Here is a 20011-nt window from a genome sequence, read left to right on the forward strand (position 1 = left end):
CGTTTCCATACCTTATATGACCAAGTCACACACTGCGTGTTCTGCCGTATTGTATTTGTTAGATTAGTCACTAAGCCCAGCTCCCCCTCATGCTTTATCCCCTGAAGGAGGAAAACCAGAGAATCTGTGGACTTCTTTTAAAAATTTATAAAAAGAATCCTTTTGTACACCTCCCAAGGTCATGATTCCCTTAGAATGTAAAAGCAGGCCCTTGTACCCACATGTTCATTCATTTATTCCATAATCATTTATTGAGTACCCACTACCTGCTAGGAATCCCAGCATTAAAACATTCCTCTTTGTTTCTTCACTGGGGCTCTGGAAAGAGTTGGAAATACATTCAGCTTTGTTAAAAATTTGAAAGGCTAGAGTGACCAAATAGACCGTCTAGCCAAGGTAATGGTGCACCCCAACCAATTGAAAATTAAGGGTGCAGATGTTCTTGATTCAATTGTACTCAGTATCACCTTTTATTTTGGAAATCCCTCTTCTTTTGTGATGGTTGCCTAGCAACTAAAGTTTTACTCAGTTCATACCCAGAGTGTTTGAGCAGAGTTGCTCAACAGCATTAAAATTCACTGGGTTTCCCAAGCAGCAGAGAAACTGCTGGACTCTGTGCCTTGATGGCAGTGCAGAGCATGGGCACTGACGTGGGTAAACCCTGGGAGCATCGGAGTTTGCCTAGGGTTGGAGGAGGGATGTGCATACATGTCTGGTATTCCTCCTTATAGATGATGGCTAAGGATGGCATGACTCACATCTAAGAAAGGATAACATTTGTTTGCAAATGTTCTTGACACACGACTCAGCAGCATTTACACTGAAACAGGAATGACATAGAAAATAGAACATGGCTGGTTTGCACGAAAGTCCCTCACATCTGTGAACATTCTACAGTTTCATGATTAGAAGCTATGAATTTTGGGACATGCTGGCACATAGATAACTCAAATCCCACTGCTTTCCCAAATTTGCACTAGCCTCAAACAAGAAAATCTGATTAGAATCCTTTTTTATATGTTTTGAGGTCAGTTCAATTCAATGAACATCTATTGAGCACATGCTATATAGAAAACTCTGGATTAAGTACAAATAATAATAATGTTGGCCCCTCATTTATCCCCTCAATCAATCCATATTTATTAGGGGTACAATTTGCCAGGTACTCTGCTAGGCACTGGGCATATAGACATAGATAATGTAGATATATTCCCCACCCTCAGAATATTACATTCTAGTGGGGCTCATGAAATAGTGAGGAGGAAAGAAACACTCATGGAGCTCTCCTGGGGAAGGAGAAGGGAGAAAGGAGTCCAAAAGGTGGGTGCAGGAAACCATGCCACCAAAATCCACATTTCTGAATGCTTTACTCTGAATCCCATCCTCAATGTGTAGATTAACAGACTTGTTTACAAGCCACATGAACCCAAGGTGTCCATCTGGGCTGTAAGAAATAAAATAAAACCATAACTCCCTCTTTTTCTCATGGTAATTATATCATTAAAGCTTCACATCTTTCCAAGTTCCTCCCCCCCATTAAGGAGGGCCCTGAAATTTCTCACTGTACTTGCAAATTGCTGTTCCTGGAATACTGCAGGGCCTCCAGTGGGGAGTCATTGAAGGCTTGTGAACAGGGGAAAGAAATGAGCAGAGGTATCTTTAAGATGAGCTGAAGTGGAGCGAAAATGGAATTAGGAAATACAATTAAGAGACATACTGGACAGATGCTTTATTCTATCTATCGTCTATATCTGTCTACCTCTCTATCTCTATACATGTCTATTATCTTCTATATCTCTGTAATCTATCATCTAACTCTGTCTACCATCTATCTCTATTCATCTATCTGTCTATCGTCTTCTTATCTAATCTATCTTATATTGCTTATCTGATTAGCAGTCCTTCCCTAGTTTGCAGCAGCAGCTCCCCAGTTTTGCTCTGAGAAACCATCCCTCCTACTCAGTCATTGTGATTCAGGTGGGACTTACCTAGTTGCCATTCTGTGGCTGGGGTCAGTGGACTATGTCTGGCCATTGAGAGTACACATAGCACATTATTCTCAAACCATAAAAATCACCCATGGAACCATGGGTGAGGCACCCTGTTACCAGTAAGGGTTGCCATTTGGTAGGATGTAGGCTCAAAGCTGTATTTTCCCTTACTGGAGGAAAGCATGACTGAGAATGAGGTCAACTCAGAATTAGAGCGGAGATATGGAGAGTGATATTTGGTACTGATGAGGCCCTGGATCCAGTCTTGCCTGAAGCCTACTTCAGTTCATTAACCAACAAATGACCTTGTTTATTAAATGCAGTTTAACTTGGAATTTTTGCAGAGCCCTTTTTAACACAGGAGGATACCTCATACAGGTGAGCAGTAGCAAGGCTTTAATAAAGTAATTGAAATTAGGGAAAATTTTGAGAAGGATTGTAAGAGAATTTGGGAGATGAAAGACAGAGTGAGGGGGTAATAAGAGTTAACCCTGAGCCTGATGATAAGAAGGATGGCGGTGTCCTTAACTGAAATAGCAAAGTCAGAACAACATGTGGAGTGAGGCAAAGGCATGAAACCCACTATTTCATGTTGCATTGACATTGCTGGTTGGGCATCCAATCTGGTGGTTGGAAATTTGGGATGAAAACAAAGCAGAGAGGCCATTTCTAAAATGAGAGGCAGTAAATTAAAAAAGAAAAAAAAAAAGGAATGGGTAAAATAACCAAGGGAGAGCATGGGGTAGGTGTCCTAGTCTGCTCGGGCTGACATAAAGGAATATCATAGATTGAGTGGTGTAACAGAAATTTATTTTCTCAAAGTTCTGCATGAGAACACTGCATCTCAGAGAAGTTAGATAATCCACTGTGGTCAGGGGACACTTTGTGTGACTTGAATCCTTTTAAATGCATTGAGTTATGGCCCAGAATATAATCTATCTTAGTAAGTGTTCATGTACCTTTGGAAGAACACTTATTATGTTGCTGTTGGTGGTATGTTCAATAAATGTCGGTTGGGTCTATTGGTTGAGAGTGTTGTTTAAGTCTTCTGTCCTTCCTGTTCTATCAACTATTGAGAGATGGGTACTGAATCTCAGAACATGATTGCCAACTTTTCTGTTTCTCCTTTTGGTTCAATCAGCTGTTATTTTGCAGAGTTTTTAGTTGCAGTCAGTGGAAGTGAAAGGCTGTGCTTGGCTTATGACATCTTGGCTGGCACTGGAAGGTTTTACTTCTCTTTTTCCTTCACTAGACAAAAAGTTCCATTAGGCAGGGGCTGTATGCTATTCACCAGTTTCCTTTTCATAAGGTAAATTATGAAACTATTTAAAGATGGTGGCACAGATCTTAACCTGTTATAATGAACCTGTTTTCTAACCAGAGGATGTACAATGCTTGATTGCCTTGTGAACACAAGTGAAGTTTGGATGATATAATACAAAATGCATGAATTTTTGGCTATTTTTAGTGAGAAAACGAGGTTTCATTCACAGAATCCATGGAAACAGGATTGTCAGACATTTTCCTCAGGACTTATAAATAATTTAGTACTATATAGATTATAAAATAAAATAATATGACTTTGTAGTTAGATGTGTGTTTTCAAAACTTCCAGTCTATGAATACGTCCCAGGAACTGACTTTTAGACCAGCCTGTTCACAACTGATGTGCACCAGTCAGAGCCAGCATCTCCCTGCACACGTGCTGGTCTCATGTCCACAGCCACGGGTTTCTGCCAGTTCTCTGCGGAGCCTGTTTATGCGGCACCTAGTGAGCAACATAAAATGCAAAGGGTAGTGACTGTATTAGTCTGCTAAGGCTGCTGTACACAGTGCCACAGACTGGATGGCTTCTGCAATAGAAATTAACTTTCTCACTGTTCTGGAGGTGTGAAGGCCAAGATCAAGGTGTCAGGGAGGCTGGTGCATCCCGGGGCCTCTGTCCATGGCTTACAGATGGCTGTCTTCTCTCTGGGCCCTCACGTGGCTATTTCCTTTGTGTCTCTGTGTGCCCCTATCACCTCTTCTTATGACACCAGTGGAATAGGATTAGGGTCCTTAACACACTCATTTGAGCTTCTTTAAAGGCTTACCTCCCAATAAGGTATTATTTGAGGTACTGGGGGTTAGGGCTTCAACGTATGAATATTGGTGGTGAGGGGGCAATTACTTCCTTACAGTGACTGATTGAAAGAAAATCAACAAATAATAGGGTTGCACCAATAACAAACAACATGACCAAAAAAGGACAGAAAGTTGCAGTAAGTGTAACAAAGAGTAGTTTTGGAAAAACGTAGCATCCATTGTGGTTGCATTTTGCCTTGGGCTTCACTAACCCTAGGAGAGTCTCTGACCGACAGATGTGTGTTGAATGTGGTGTTTCTCAAGGTTTTGTTATCGGGAACCACCTTTAAGAGTTTTGCCATATTCTTGTAAAACCTGTGCTATTTATTGCTTAATTGAATATCTTTATTTAAACTGAACCCCTTCTTTTATATGAAGAAATCTGAACAAAAATTTTATATCACTGCCACAAATAGAAAACTAGTATCACTTGCCATATCTGAATAACAGCAGTAAAATGTGTACATAGTGAAAAATATGACATTATTATTCGGTTCTCTCTTGCTGGCCAGGCACTGAGCATGAAATATGTCTTTTCTTTGTAGTAAGTCATGCCTTTTGGGAAATACTGACTGGTGGATGGATGGATGGATGGATAGATGAATAGAAACCGACTGTTTCTGTCTCTTCATTGGGTAAGGATTCATTGAGCCTCTATTCTGTGACCGGCACTGAGCTGACCCTCACCTCTCAGTGGTGGTGGAACAGATGAGGTCTGGGCCCGCGTGGCACTTAGATGTAATAGCTCACGTGAACGACTGGACCCAAACTTTCCCCCGAGAGCAGCATCTGGGGAAGATGTGCAGTGGAAGGGCGCTGGGCACAGAGGCCCACTGCCAGCTGCTGCAGGCCGTCTCTCCCCGTCGCCGAGTCCCAGCTTCCCTCACCTTCAGCTTGACCTCAGCTGGGACGCTGGTGCGAGCTGCTTCCGGTGATGTGTTTGGAGCCGTCTCTTGGTAATATAAGTGTCTGTTCCAAACATCTCTGCTTCGCATTTAGTGAGAGCCCGACCTTTTCCCCCTGAAGGCCATCGCTTGTATCAGTGGCCTCTGTGTGTGCTCTTAGCCAGAATAAATCCCCCTGAGTCAGGGGCCATAGATCACGGGCTCCATCATTTACGGCCTATAAATTAAAGGGTGGCTGGCATATCTGGCTTCTGTGCCTGGCTGCTCACTCTTTAGATACACAGTGTCACTCTTTTATCGGGGGATCACGGGGGCAGGCTGTTTGGTCTCCTTCTGAACCCCCTGAAAGACAGTATTTACTAGCTATGGAAATACCTTCACCGCATGTTTATTTCTTTGAGACGCTCTGCCCCAAACTCATTGGCTCCTTGTTCTTGCCTCTGTCTGAGCTGTCTGGGCATTTAATGGCTTGGGTGGTATGCTCTCCACATTTCCAAGGCTCCTCAGTGGCAGCAGAATATGCTTTTAAAAAACCCGCCCCACCCGGAGTGTTTGGGGTTTCATAATGGCAAAGAGCGGCTGTCTTCAGCCCTCTGGAGGTGGCATTCCTGAGACAGGGCGTTCCTCTCTTTCCACTGAGGCCACAAAGCCCCATTGATGGCGGGGACCATCCCATCCCTGCTCCTTGAGAGGCTTGGCGCCACTCTTGGGGCTCCTGTCCCCCATCTGTTTGGGAACAGATGCACGACTGTGGACTCTCAGGATGAGCAATTGACTTTACAGGGGGATTGTTCTCAGGGACGTCTCTGCCAGGTTCACATTTCGGAGAACGGTGCTGTGTCTGCACTGGGATCTAAAGCGTTGTCACGCGAGGCTTCGGTGTAGCCCAGAGATGCCTGATGCTCTGGGGCGGGGCGAGGGAGCGCAGGAGTGAGGCTGCTGCTACAGGGACCGCAGGGCTGGAGGGCATGATCGGGGCGTAGGTCCGACCCTCCCCTAAACGCAGGCGTCCCAACCCTTCCACTCCTGACAAGCACTTGCCCAGGTGCACGTGGAGCCCAGCCTGGTTGCCAGGTTGGTGATCTTTTGCTGCCAGCTGGAACTCTTGGCCTCCTCCTGGCCTCCCCCCTTGCCAAGCTCTCAGGACCCCCACTGTCCCAAGGCAGCAGAGTTTTAAGAAACTCTTGATGAACTGAAGGAACTTAGCTCAGGCCCCTCTTGGGCTCTCCCTCTCATCCCCGTCTTTTGCCCAGTTATCTGGTAACTGGGATGAAACTGTCCTGAATCAGCCACCCACCCCTTATTCTCTGTTCCCGAGGGCCTGTGTTCATAACATAGCTGCTTCCCAGCTTGCCCCACTCTAGGGGGACCTTCCCAGAGCCTGGGACCCTTCCTGGGTGCCAGCCCAGTGACTCGGGTCTTGCTGGCTGAAGGCAGACTGCCTACATGTATTTCAGAGTATAAATCGCTCCCAATTTCTTGTTACTGTGCTCTAACGTCTGTGGCTGGTGGTGACCCTTATCTGGCACCTACCACCAGTGAATGTGCCCTGTGCCAGAGTCGGCCAGGGGGCCACATGCCTTCCTGGGACTTGTAGCTCAGCCCATGCATAAAATATTTAATTTCAAGTCCTGGAGTGTCCTGGACGTTGGTCTATATCATCCAGCTGTAGTTAATCTGGATATTCCTAAACACCTACTGAAAAATGAGAACGAATCTCCTGAGGTGGGAAATTTAGTTAATGATAATGTGTGTCATGTATTGAGTAAGTACCTACAGGCCAGAGGTTTTGCTCTGCCCTTTGCATGCATTGGATCCCCAAAGTCTGTGAAGTAGCTATTATTATTATTATTATTCCTTTGTTCAGAGCTCAGGCACCATTGCTGCAATACCTGGATTGAAATCTCAACTCTGCCACTTTCTAGTTGGGTGCCTTGAATAAGCTGCATAGCATGTTTGTGACTTAATTTTCTCATCCATGGAATACGACTATTAATACCCACTTGGAAGGATTGTTCTGCATTTAAAACATCTGGGATAGTGCCTAAGTAGGCCTATAGATGTTGATGCACTTTACCAACAATACACAATAAATGGTAAAGTTGGGACTTGCAAAAATACCCTCTGGCTCTAAGGCCCTCCCTTCCTCTGCATATTGCCACCCCCTTTCTCAGCCTGGAAACCTGTGAGCTTAGCCTGGGTAAGGCCTTAGGTGGCAATTTAGGTGAGACACCCTGCTTTCATTGATTTTTGAACCAGTCACCTTTCATCTGTAAAGACCGTACTTTTAATCTGCCTGCCAAGAAAAAGAGTGTCCCTGGTATGTTGGTTAAGAGAATGTGGTTAGCTTCGGGGACACTCGCCTCTGGCGTCAGGCTCTGCCACTTCCCAGCTGGGCAAGTCAGCAAATCTCTTCCTCCTCCTGTTCTGAGAGTGAAATTTCCCTCTCAGGGCTGCATCAGATTCAATGAGATGATGTGAGTAAGAAAGAGTAGGTGTGAAAGCATCTTTCCAACCAATTGAAGCTTCGGTGTTCTCATTTGGAGAGTGGGCTGCTATACCTGCCTGTAAGGATTAAGTGAGAATATCCATGCAAAGAGCTCAGCACACTGCCTGGCACAGAGTGACCATGCACTAGATGCATCATCGTCACTGTCATCTACTAAAGATGTCCCGTGCAAATGTGAACAAGAATTACATTGCTTCCCTCTGAAGAAGGGTTTCGGCTAAACCATCCACATGATACCCTCTCCTCCTGGAGAAACAAATTTGCAAAATGGTTGCCCAGCATTTGTGCCGGGAGTATGGCTGTGAAGCAGATAAGTAGTCTCCAGGGGGCTGCAGCCTGTGACCCCCTCTTCATTAGCCATGTGAACTGGCTGGCCCAGTCTGCCCTTGGTAATAATTCCTGCCAGGTCACAAAGAATATCTTACCCCACGAGACTTGGGTTAATACCAACCTTTGACCCTATTCACTTAAAAGGTAATAAGCAACAGAAGCATTCATTCATTTATCCAGCAAACATTTATCAAGGGACATTCTTGAGTTTCTTAGTTCATTGTGACTCAGTATGCCTGCTGCTGACTCTTCCAGGCTGCTGCATTCTTCCCGAGATAAGAACAAAGTCAGGTATCTGAGTTTCCTTGTATTTGGGCCATTCATCACCTTTTTTCTTCTCTCCACACCCAATCGAGTCAGGAACTCACATTAAAAGGGCTTTGAGCTGATGACTCTGAGAAAGCCCAGGACCCCGATTCCCTTTCCTTTATGATCCCATTAGCAGGCTGATGGGTGACGACCGTGTAAGGGAGGCGAGCCCCGCCAACAAATGCAGAACACATGTGCACTGTCATGAGGATGTGGCACTTCCTTTACACATGCAGGCCTGCTTAATTCAGTTCAGCCCAGCAAGTTTTGGGTAAGTGCCCAATGGCTCATTCATTCAACGATTCATTCATTCATTCATCTGATATTTTTTGAATGTTGCATACAAGTGCTGCACTGTACTGCCTACTGGCCTGGAAACAAAAGAAACCTATAATGCTTACCCTGCCTGCATGCTAATGGGAGATATGATTTGCATTTGTAAAACACCCAGAAAAGAATTTCATACTTAGGGGAGAAGAAAAAAGAAATTACTTCATTTATCATTTATGCATTCATTCATTTAACAAATACTTATTAATTACAAACTCTGGGTCACAGACTAGGTTAGATTTCGGGGCCTGGAGATGAACAACAAAGACACAATGGAAACTTGGGAGACCGCCTTTGGCTAGGTGATCAAAGACCATCACAAGTAAGCTGAGATCTCAATATGAGAAAAAGATGGCTGTGCCGAAAGTGGGGGAAGGGCATGACAGAAGGAACAGCATATGCAGAGCCCTATTGTGGAAAAAAGAAAGACATTTTTGAGGAGATACTTAGAAAACAGGTTGGGGCATCAGACAGCAGCAGTGGAAGGGGGGAGAGACAAGAGATGAGACTGGAGAGCTAGCAAGGGGCCAGGTAAGGCAGGCGTTTGGATTTACTCTTGAGGGCAAAGGACACTGGTCAGGGCTTTGAAGCTGGGCAGCTGTCATAATTCAATCTACTGTGTCTCTGATGTGTCAGGCTTTGTGCTGAGAACTCTTATATTAAAACAAACAAGCAAACACGACTGTGACTGAGTTTGGAAATTGGCCCAATGCTGTGCAGCCCCTTTCACGGGAGCCCTCAGCAAGCTGGACATGACCAATTGCTTCAGTCTGTGGGATGGAAAAGCATGCTTCCTGAGTGTTAGGAAGGCGAGCTCAGTGAGGGCTGGAGATGGGAGCCCCGTGGAGGGTGTGAGACTCGTGTGAGGCCTCCTTGGATTCAGAGGCTGGGGAATACATTCTGCGGGGGAGCATAGGATAAGCAAAATGAGGGGAGGTATAAGGAAAAGTGGGGGGCTCCTTTCTCCTTCCCTCTTTCTTCGCTCTTTACATGTGTTATCTCAGTTGACCTCCATAAGATCTCTATGGAGCAGGTGTAATTACCTCTATTTTTCAGATGAGGCAACTCAGGCCCCTGACAGTAATGAACTGAGGACACTCAGCCGGTTGGGGGCATGGACACGTGCCTGGGAAGGGAGGGGTTTTCACATCCAGCTGGTGAGAGCCTATAGTACTACAGCTGAAGAGGACTTTGCGCTAGAACAGGAGTTCAGCCCCCTTGTCTGCTGTCGGTTAAGGACAGTAGCCAAGTTTCCATCCAGCAGTGTCTGAGTAAGGACCCGGGTGGGCCTTGTATAGGGAGGACCCCACTTGGCTGCAGTCCCAGATGGTGGTCCCACCTGATTCCAGGGCCTCCCATTTCTCTCCCTGTGGCATCTTTCACCAGCATGTATGTAAGACACCTTAGGTGGCGAGGACTGGGACTGCCTGTGGCTCTGAGTCCTGGTGAGTGTGGGAATGTTGTCTTGGCCATTTCCCCCTCTAGACCCAAGGAGGTTGTTCTGAGGCTGGGCTTACAAGGACTGTGCCTGCTTCTCTGGCTTCCCATCCAAGGGCCTCACCTGTCATTCTCTCTGGAGCACCTGAAGTGTTTTTCTCCTTGTTAAGGAGGTACCCATATACAGCCAATACCCTCTCTTTACCCAGGCCTACTGGCTAAACTCACCTGCCACTGGGGGCCTCTGGGCTCCCCTAGAGCTGCTGATGCTCCAGCCAGGGCCTCACTCAGGCTTCAGTAGCTCCCCCCACTATGAACCTTTGGTTCCCATCTGGGCAGAGCTGACTTCACAGGCAAATGACTTATATACTTGCCCAGGGTCCTGTGCTCAGCAAGGCCCCATGCCTGGTTTAATGCTCTGCCGCCAGTCTCGAAAGTCTTAATTTTTATCTTTGAACTTGTGTTTTGTAGATGGAGCCCTGGGGGACGATAGAGCCTGCACCATATGCGTGCCTGTGTGCGTCACGCTTCCATTTACCTGCCATGGTCATGATATCCCACGAGCTCTCAATTCCGACGGCCAGAATCCGGGGCAGGTCAGCATGACTCGAAGTGAACACAAGGTAGGTATGCTCTCCCTACAGCCAAGCAGGTGGGGGTGCTGCCAACCCCAAGAAGCCATGGGAAATCTGAGCTAGAAAGAAGGCAATGGCCTTCTCAGAAACAGCCCCCCTCCAAGGAGTCTGACTTTAGCACTTCTTACTTGTGTTACTGCCTGGTAACTAACTGGAAGAGATGCCATGAAAGAGAGGAAAAAGCTTTGTATCTTAGCTCCCCTAAGAGCATTTTTCCTGCTTTTTGAACAGAGGGCCCCGTATTTCCATTTTGCACAGGGCTCTGCAATGTATACAGCCATCCCTGCCTTCAAGGTTTAACCAACCAAATATTTTTTGAAATGCCGAACTTCCAGCAAGATCGGGAAGATGGCAGAGCTTTCCATTTTCTGGTCACATCACCCTTCCAGGTACTGGGCATCCAGAGATAAATCTCTGTGATCCCTACTCTGTAGGAGTTCACAATGTGTCGAGGGAAGGACTGGGACTCACAGCAGGGCCCCCGCTGTGTCTGGGGAGGTAGGGAAGCCCACGTCTGGGAGAGAGGGTGCCAAATTCTGTCGGTTCCCAGAACTCAGCACACTGCCTGGTACATGGCATAGATGTTTGATGTTTGAAGAATAAATGTTTGGTGGATGACAAAATGATGTAAGGATCATGTAAGCACCTTATTAACTGCTGAGTGCTATAGCAACAGGAGGGTTATAATTAGTCGGGGGATATAGAGCTGCCAGAGAAAACACAGCTCTCCAAAGGTCAGACAGAACACAGCACGCTCTCCTCTGTTCTCATGAGTTTTGACCGACTTTTTCCTCCACGGACTTTTGGGGGTATCACGCATTTGTCCTGCCTCTGTGTCTCTCCAGGTGAGGTTTCTGTCCTGAGGGCAGTGGTGCTGCCTAATGTCGAATGAGTGCACCTGAGTCAGTCATTCCTTCCATGAATATGTATTGAGCACCTGCTAAGTGCCTGGCTCCGTTTTTGGATAGAGAACCACAAACCCAGCCCAAGAAAAGACCGGGGAGTCACTGAGCCCAGTGGTTCCCAAACACAGACCCTCAAGCTGGTGCTGCTTGGTGTTGTTTTTACTGGGTCCTCAGAGGATGAGGAGAATAGACTGAGGTTCCAGAAAGCTTGTTCATGAATTTAAAGGATTTCTTTCATTCTGAGGTCATGTTCATCCTTCTGGTTAAATTGTGTTTTCCTTTTCCCAGAATGACCACAATAGTAGATGATAATTGGATTGGTTTGAATATCCATTGTTGGCAAAATGTTGGCAACCCTGTCAGCCCTCCAAGTTTTTGGTGGGCAAAATTTTTATTGGTTCAGGAAATCTAAAATCCGGGAAGGGGCCGTGTTGTCCAGTTGCTGTTCTTCTGCGCCTGAGTCTCTCACTGCAAGCACCACCATTAGGCTCATCATCCTGAACAGAAATCCCTCCAAAGAGGAAAAACTTCCCGACTCTTTGTAAAAATTATTCTTAAAATTGCCTTATCTTAATTACTATTTTATTTCCCTGTGATATCTCATATCAGGTCTCTGCCTTACAGGCTGTTTATCCATTTGCATGTGCTGATTGATTGATTACCCGATTGCTTTCTCAATCATTAGCTAACCCAAGTGCCATACATCCTACCAGGAGCTGGGGGCACAAAGATAAAAATGACAAAATAGCCTCATATATTTGAGGATGACGCCTATGCTCTCTCTTCTCACTCAGCCCTTTTACCATCCAGGTTTCTCTGCTTCAGGTTAACCATCTCTAGCCTACAACCTTTTTCATATGAGAAGCTACTAAGTTTCTACACCGAGTAGACCCATCTCTTTTGAATGCCCTTCACTTTATCTACATTTCTCTTAAAATAGTCCCCCTGAAATTAGGATACACCATGTGTGGTCTAATGAGTGGGGATTACATAATTACTATCATCTCCACCATTCTACTTACCATATTCTCATCAATGCACCCTAAGAAATTATTAATTCTTTTTTTTTGTTTTGGCAGCTGCAGTCTACTGTTGAAAATGGTATTAATTGCTTATATAATGTTTTCTATACAGCAGCCAATGTTCTAAATATATTACATGTATGAACTCATTTAATCCCCCCAATAATCCTATGAGTAGGTGCTATTATTTTATAGAGGAGGAATGAGGCACAGCGAGGTAAATGGCTTTGGCTTGTGTCCTTAGGAGAAGGACCATCTAAGGAATGGATAAAATGTCTAGGAGAAGCAGTGAAAGTATTTGGCTTGGTCTCCGAGACCAGGATACTCTCCCAGCTTGGGGGAGTGGAGAGGAGTCGGTAGGGCCCCAGAGCAGAGCAGACGCCGGCTGCACACCAGGGAGGCAGCAGGGAGAGCTGGTGGCTGCCACCGTGGCTGTGACCCAAGGCAGCTGGCAGGGGGTTTCCAGGGCTGAAGCTCAGCCCAGAAGCAGCAGAGAGCCGTCCAACCTGGGGCACTTGGGGACGGGGACACGGGCATCTTTGCAGTCAGTCCCCTGTGTGGACAGGAGATAATGACCCTGGCTGCCCTCTAAGTGTTTCCGCACTGCCCAAGATCCTCAAGAGCCTTTAAGTGACCTATTAGGGGACATTCCCAGTGTCCAAGGTTGTAGAATTGGGGTTTAACACAGAAATTGTTTATAGTGTCCTGTTTGTGTGATACAAGAGGGAAAGAGGGGAAGTAGGGAGGATGAAGGGGCAAGGGACAGGGAAAGGAAGAGCGACCCTTTGTATCTGCCTCACTTCTCCCACTTCCCCGGAGGGAAGCAGTGGCCTCAGCTGTTTTACGGCGGTCAGTCTTGGGGAGCAGAAGGACCATTAACTGCAACGGTTTATCTCAGGTCATTGTGCCCCACTTTTGGGCCCATCACAGAAGCCCTAGAGGCCTCCTGATGGCTTAGAGACCAGGGAGGCTCAGGAGAGATGCTCAGGATGGGGCGGCGTGGCCTGGGCACAGGACAACGTTGGTCTCATTGGCTTGAGACTAACAGCAAACGTCTTCAGCAGGTCCCCTCTCTGGACCCCGTTTTCCTGTCTGTAAAACACGTGGGCTGAGCAAGAGGGTTTTCTTCGGGAGGGTGGTCAGTTCTTTCCTGTGCTCACCTGACTCTTTGTTCATGACCAGTGAATGACAACGTCCTCAAAATCTATTGCACCCGAGCTTCTTAGAGGGACCAGGGATAGCAAGCCATGTCGTTCATGTCACCTTCGCTGCTTCCTTTAACCTCTCTTCCCACTGAATCCCAGTGTGTCACAGGGCCATCCTGATGCCAGTCCTTTCACACTCTGGTCCTGCCTCTCTCTTCCCTACACAGAGAGAGATGTGTGCATCTCTGAGAAATGGGTTAGACAATCTTTATATCATCTTGGAGTGTTAAGCTTCTAAAACTGAGTTATACAGTTGACAAAGACACAGATTAGTCATGAGAAGGATTTCTGTATTTCCTCCACCTTGGTTGTACTGATTTAAAACATCAGTAACATTCAACCCAACACAGCTCTGTGATGGAGTCGAATGCACAGTTCCTGTGTAGCCTTAAGCTAAGTCTGGAAACTTCAAAGAAATGTCCTCCTTCCAGGGACTCCTTTGGGTCCCATGGCTTCCTGGCCATTTTCTTCCCCATTCCCTCTACTTTCTTTGCAAACGCTGCAATGTACTTATTTGTTCTACTTCTCCCTGCTAGACAATGTTTTTGTGACACCTGAGAACTTCTGGAGGACCCCAGGACTCGCTCCCCTGCTGTGAACCCTTGGTGGGAAAGGAGTTAGCAGATGGTGAAGCTCTCTGGGGTCAAGGCTGGATCGGGGGGGGGGCTAGACAGTGGTTGGGAAAAGGCGTTCCAGCTGGGGAAGAGAGACTGACTGAGTCCAGTGAGGGAGGGAGGGAGGCTGGGATCCAGGAAGCCAAACGGAGGAACCCAGGCCTTCCAAGAGGGGTTTTCCTGCAGGCAGACCGTGTGCACAGCTCAGCTACCGGAACACAGGGCAGATCTTCCCAGGTAGGGGTCTCAGTGAGGTGCAAACACCAACCAGCTCACACTGGCCATACCACCGCTGTTGAAATGAAGACGCTGGGAGCTGGCCCCAAAGTGAGAGCAGAAGCCGGGCGTCCCAAAGCAGGGGGCATTAGCACCCACTGCTACTGGTCTCAAAAACGAGGCCTTTGAGGCTGTGGCCTAGAAAATAAATAATACTTTCAAAGTTTATTTATAATACTTTTCAAAGTGTTCTGGGGACAATCTACCTAAAAAGGTCACCTGGGATGCTTTTTAATATGTTAAGAACTGGTCTTGGGAAATCAGTGATTCTTAGAAGATTTACAACCCACCGTGCACCAAGGAGGAGCAGCACGAAACAGGTGTCTCAGGGCCATGTAACGTTCAGCTTGAAGAGAAAGGCCCAGGACAGGACTGAACTTGAACTGAGAGCCCAAAGTGGACTTGGTTTCAGGCCAAGATCGGGGGTCCTTTGACCCCAAGGGGGTCTCTGAAAGCACACAGCATGGGGCCCACACACACAGCAGGTGCTCTGGGAATGTGGGGTCGTCTGGGTGTGTGGGGGGGGGGGAGAATGTTTGCACGTTGGCCTGTCAGCTGAGCCCAGAGCTCAGTATTCTGTCCCGAGCTCAGGGCCATGTATCCACAGCAGCTGTGAGCAGTGACCTTCGCCACCCTTTTCCATGCTGCGCAGACCGGCGGTGCCCTCCCTGGCAAACCTCCCCGGCCTCCTTCCAAGAGCCTGCAGGAGATAGGCCCGTCTTGAAGGACAGTGCTGCAGACGGGTGACTTTGCCCTGCTCCTCAGCTGGACCCAGCTGTTTCCAGCGTGGGAAGGACTCTTTGCCTCCGTGTCTTCATTTGTTCCAGGATACAACTCGATGCTCGTGCAAGGTTTCTAGACCCCCCAGGACTTGGGGCCTTGTTGGAAGAGGTCCTGGCAGTGCCCTTGGCCTGGACGCAGTGCTGGGAGGGGGCGCAGGGTTGGGCAGTGCAGGGAAGAGCGCGGGCCATGGTGACTGCAGCTGGGATCTGGGATTTGACTCACGGTCACTCGACATGTTGATTCTTGGGCATCAGCCCCTCATCTATACTATGGGAGTGAGGTAGCCGTCTAGCACGTTCCTGCGAGGATTAAATGATAAGAAGCCTGTACACGCAGGGACTGTCTGTAACCTTGGGAAAGGTGGAAGGGTCCAGGTCATTACCAGGGTGAGTACCACGCTCTCAAATGACCACGCGTGAAGACAGTCCAGCGCTAGGGCAAGACGGAGCTTCCCCTCCCAGTGTGAGGTGGATGTCGGTGCTGCCCCCCAGCACCCCTCCCGCTTGCTTTCTCCCTGGGTCCGCCCGGTGCCTCCCTCTGTCTTTGCCTTGCTCCTCACCTGGAGTTCACGCTCCGCTTCCATGGTTCCAGCTTGTTATTCTCTGACAGTGTTTGGGGTGGAATGAGTGCCTTCGTTTGTCAAAGTCCCTTTTGCACTTAAAGGTGGGGGGCAGAGATGGAGCAGAGCCAGGGAAAGGGAGTGGGGAGACTCTCTTGTCTAAGAGTGAACCATCTGCAAGACAAATGCTTTTGTTTGCAAATGTTGACCAGCTCTTATTGCATAGTTCCTGTATGTCATTATGTTAACAGAGGCTGTGTCTTTCGATTTCTTACCAAACACCCTCCTAGGAAGAGTCTGGGAGGGCTGAAACCACCGCGGTCTCACCAGAGTCCCCAGCGGTGCCCGCAGTCAGCACTTCCAAGCTGGCCGTCGGACTGGCAGCAGGAATGGCATCAGTATTTCCCACGGGCCCAGGAAGGTTCTGACCTTGTTTCTCTAGCATCCCAGGGTCAGGTGAGGTGGAGGGAAACAGGTGTGCAGATGGCAAGGTGACCTGGAGGAGAAGACAGACTCCCAGCCAGGGGAGCTCTGACTCAGGAGCAGGGCTGGGGAGCACAGTGGGGTGGGGCTCAGGGTATCAACAGGCCACGGCAACAGAAACCAAAATATTATCTCTGGCAAACAGGTGGTATCTAGGCTGTCAGTCCCAACCTCTACCAGCAATGAGGAGTCAAGTACTTAGAAATGGACAGTGGCTCGTACAGAAGTGAGCGCCTTTAATCAAAGCACCGAAAAGCTGGAGCTTCACATAATCAGCTCTTTGCAGGGAGGGCACTGAGTTTTTATTGGAAAGAGTCCCCAAACTGTCAAGTGCCTGCTGTGTGCTTTACAGTCAACACTTGAAAAAATTATATTGATCTTTATTTTAGAGATGGATCAATGAGGCTCAGAGAGGTTAAGTAATTTATCCAAAGACACACAGTAATGTATGGAGGCAGGATTCAAGCCCCAGGCCCAGGGCTCTTTCTGATCTATTGTGCTGTCTTTCAAAAGGACACTTGGGAAGGCAAGAGGTTATGTTCTTATTCAAATCTGTATTCGTTTCCTACTGCGGCTGTGAAAAATTGCTACAAACTTAGGGGTAATAAGAACATAAATTTATTCTCTAATCTTCTGGAGGATAGAAGTCCGAAAGGAGTTTTCAATGGCTAAAATCAAGGTGTTGGCAGGCTCCCATCCTTTCTGGAGACTTCCTTGCCTTTTCCAGCTGCAGGTGGCTGCCCACAGTCCTTGACTCTCAGCCAAGGGATCACATCCATCAGTTTCCCCTGCTTCTATTACTCATCACCTTCTACCTGTGACCCTGACCTTCCCGCCTCCCTTTGTGATTACACTGGGCTCACCAGGTAATCCCTTATAATCTCATCTCAAATCCTGAATTTAAAGATTCTTCCAAGTCTCTCTTACCATACAAAGGTACAGGCTCCAGGGCCGAGGACATGGACATCTTTGGGACTACTGTTCTGCCTACTGTATCCAAGTACTGTTTCAAGTCAGTGCCCTCTTGGGGGTGATCTCCTCCCCCTGGAAAACCTGTAATCCGCATTGTTGAGAACCCTCACTATGGTGGAATGCAGACCTTTAGGACTTGTCACGTGCTAATAACTGCTTACATTTCTTAAATGCTTACCGTGTATCTGGAGTAGCTTTAAGCTTTTTATTTCAACTTCACTTAATACGCACCAGCCTTAGGAAGTCATTGTCATTTGCATTTCCTTGGTGAGGAAAATAACAGCACAGAGAGGTTAAGCAACTTGCCCCAGGTGACTCAGGTAGGAGTGGCATACGGGAACCCCGCTGTCTGGTCTCAGGGCCTGCGCCCCTCACCATGAGGTGGCCTCCCATGGTGGTAAGCTCAGGATGACAGAGCCTGAGTATGTTTTTCTGCCTGTCGTATCTCCCATGCATGTCCACACAGCGCCTCACCACAGTGGGCACCCAATAAATGCTAAGTTAATGAAAGCCTCAGGCACCAAGAACCAATGATCTGATAGTTTCTCTGAGTGGTCATTAAGCGAGAGAAGAGGAATCAGGCACGGTAGCATATCAGCCCCAAGAATTAAAGTAATAGGCATTTTTGCTTACCTCCTCAGTAAACAGGAAATTAAACTTTCTCTTTTACGGAAGTTTCTATTATCTGAGCATTGTGGTTATGGAGGATCTAGTAAGAAGCTCTGCAGAGGAGGAGATCGTGGTCCTGACTCATGGACCTGCACTGCAGGCTTGAGACCCGGCTCTTTAAGTTGGTGGGTAGCAAGGGCCCCTTGATCTCCCCTCTCATCCTTTCCTGGCACACTGCTGTCTGGGAAATGCCACTTCTCCCCTGCCCTCCCGCCCTGCTGCAGGCAGCTGTTAGCCCCATATCTGTTTACTAGGCTGCAATCTGGGCCTAAGAATCAATAATATTAATCTCAGTGCTTATATGAAACAACCCCAGGAGTTTGGGGCTCTAAGCTCATTTTCTGTTTGAGAACGCCCAGCCTCTTATGTCCCTGGGGCTCTCAGTGGGTAATCTACATGAACAGGGAGAATAAAACTCTTCCCATCTTCGAGCTACAATTAAAGGCTCAAATGTGGCAACGCTACAGGCTTGATCTCATGTGTGGGCAGACTGGTGGTCTCATTTGTGGGGTCACAGAAGTGGGTCAGGAAAAATCTCTCACTCCAAATAACTTCTCCCAGTGGGGTCTCAGAGGAAACCCCTGGTCTCGCGGCTGGGCTTTGCCGGCCATGCTTCCTTTATTGTGCAGATACTTTCTGGGAAGCTATTAAGAGGATGCTAATTGATCACACCCCTTTTATGACTCCAAGTCTGGAACTTGTTAAGACCCTGAGAGAGGAGACAGGCAGTTGGAGGCAAAACAATCAGCTCAGTTACGATGAAGAACGTCACTGTGATATGAACCCCAAATGCTCATCTTGGTGGCAAAGCCCGTGATCTCGGTCGGTGGTCCCCGCCGTGGGCGGGGCTGCGTCTGGGGCTCGGGAGTCCTTATTTCTGTACCAGCGCTCTTCACATACCGACTTGCGTTTTTGTAACCAAAGGGCTCAGATCACCTCCAGACCCCTTGCATTTCATGAGGTTCAGACCCTTATATTCCCTGGTAATATGTTTGATAAGTTTTTTTGTGGCCGTGGGGGTGGTCGAGTATTTAAAGGGGGAGGGGCAGGAGCGGCGTTGTTCACGGGGTCTGGGGTCCTTTGAAAACCTCGCTCTCGATGGTGATACCACCATGTCCAGCAGATGGCGATGTTACTACATGCAAGGGACGTTTGGCCCTTGCGTTGAATGCCCACCTCCTCTCTTTCTAGAAAAAAATAAGCAAGCTGGGCATCCTCTTCCTTCTTTGAAAAATCTGAAGAAAGCTCTCTAAAAGGATGTATACTTCTAAGCTTTAGGTAGGATTTAAAATGAATTTGAAAGAAACCATATCCTCTTCTTGGGCTTATACTATCTTTCCCCTCTGCTGGGTTCAACCAGTATCCACGGCCCCCCCTCCCCCTTCCCTCCATCGTTCTTTTCCTATGTTGGCATCATTTTCACTATTTAACCCATGAATTTTAAAACAACATAATGTAAATTAGAAAAGATTACATTTGTACTTGTTAATTGCACATACAATTTCATTTCCAAGAAATGCCTAAAAAAAAAAAAAAAAGACTAGAAGGAAATATGCAAAAATGTTGTGTCTTCCTCCACTGGGAGGTAGGGTCTAAGCAGGCTTTTCTTTTTGTATTTTATTGATCTTATGTTTTAAATTATCATATAACAAAACCGACGCATTTTGGTGTACAGCTGTATGAATTTTAGCATATGTAGAGATTTACGTAACCATTGTATGGTTGTATTCTCTCCCCTTGCACCCCTTACCAGACCCTCTAGGCCTTTCCTAGTCAGACCTTTGTTCTGATCCCTTCCTGCTCCTCTTAGCTGGCTTCTCCTTCTCTAAATGCCTTGAGATGCATGGTGTTTTAGTTTTCTTTGTTTTTAAGAGGGATTCTATCTAGAATTCTCTCTTTCCTGTTATTTTTTGAGATTCCAAGTGATCTCATCTGTTCCCATAGATCCTGTTA

General features: G+C 47.2%; 1 protein-coding gene across 8 annotated transcripts in view; it reads left to right on the top strand.

Moving 5' to 3' along the window:
- Positions 1 to 20011, top strand: part of LOC118915093 (gasdermin-C-like) — a 69692-nt gene that overhangs the window by 39119 nt on the left and 10562 nt on the right. For 7 of the 8 annotated variants that reach the window (XR_008996138.1, XR_008996139.1, XR_008996135.1 and 4 more), the window contains one exon: positions 10407 to 10558. The gene's annotated coding sequence lies outside the window, so the exon portion shown is untranslated. Of the gene's footprint in view, positions 1 to 10406; positions 10559 to 10828; positions 10960 to 20011 lie in introns of all 8 variants that reach the window. The other variant, XR_008996137.1, reaches the window with a different exon arrangement.

The sequence above is a fragment of the Manis pentadactyla genome, chromosome 3 (assembly GCF_030020395.1).
Source record: "Manis pentadactyla isolate mManPen7 chromosome 3, mManPen7.hap1, whole genome shotgun sequence".
NCBI classification, from domain to species: domain Eukaryota; kingdom Metazoa; phylum Chordata; class Mammalia; order Pholidota; family Manidae; genus Manis; species Manis pentadactyla.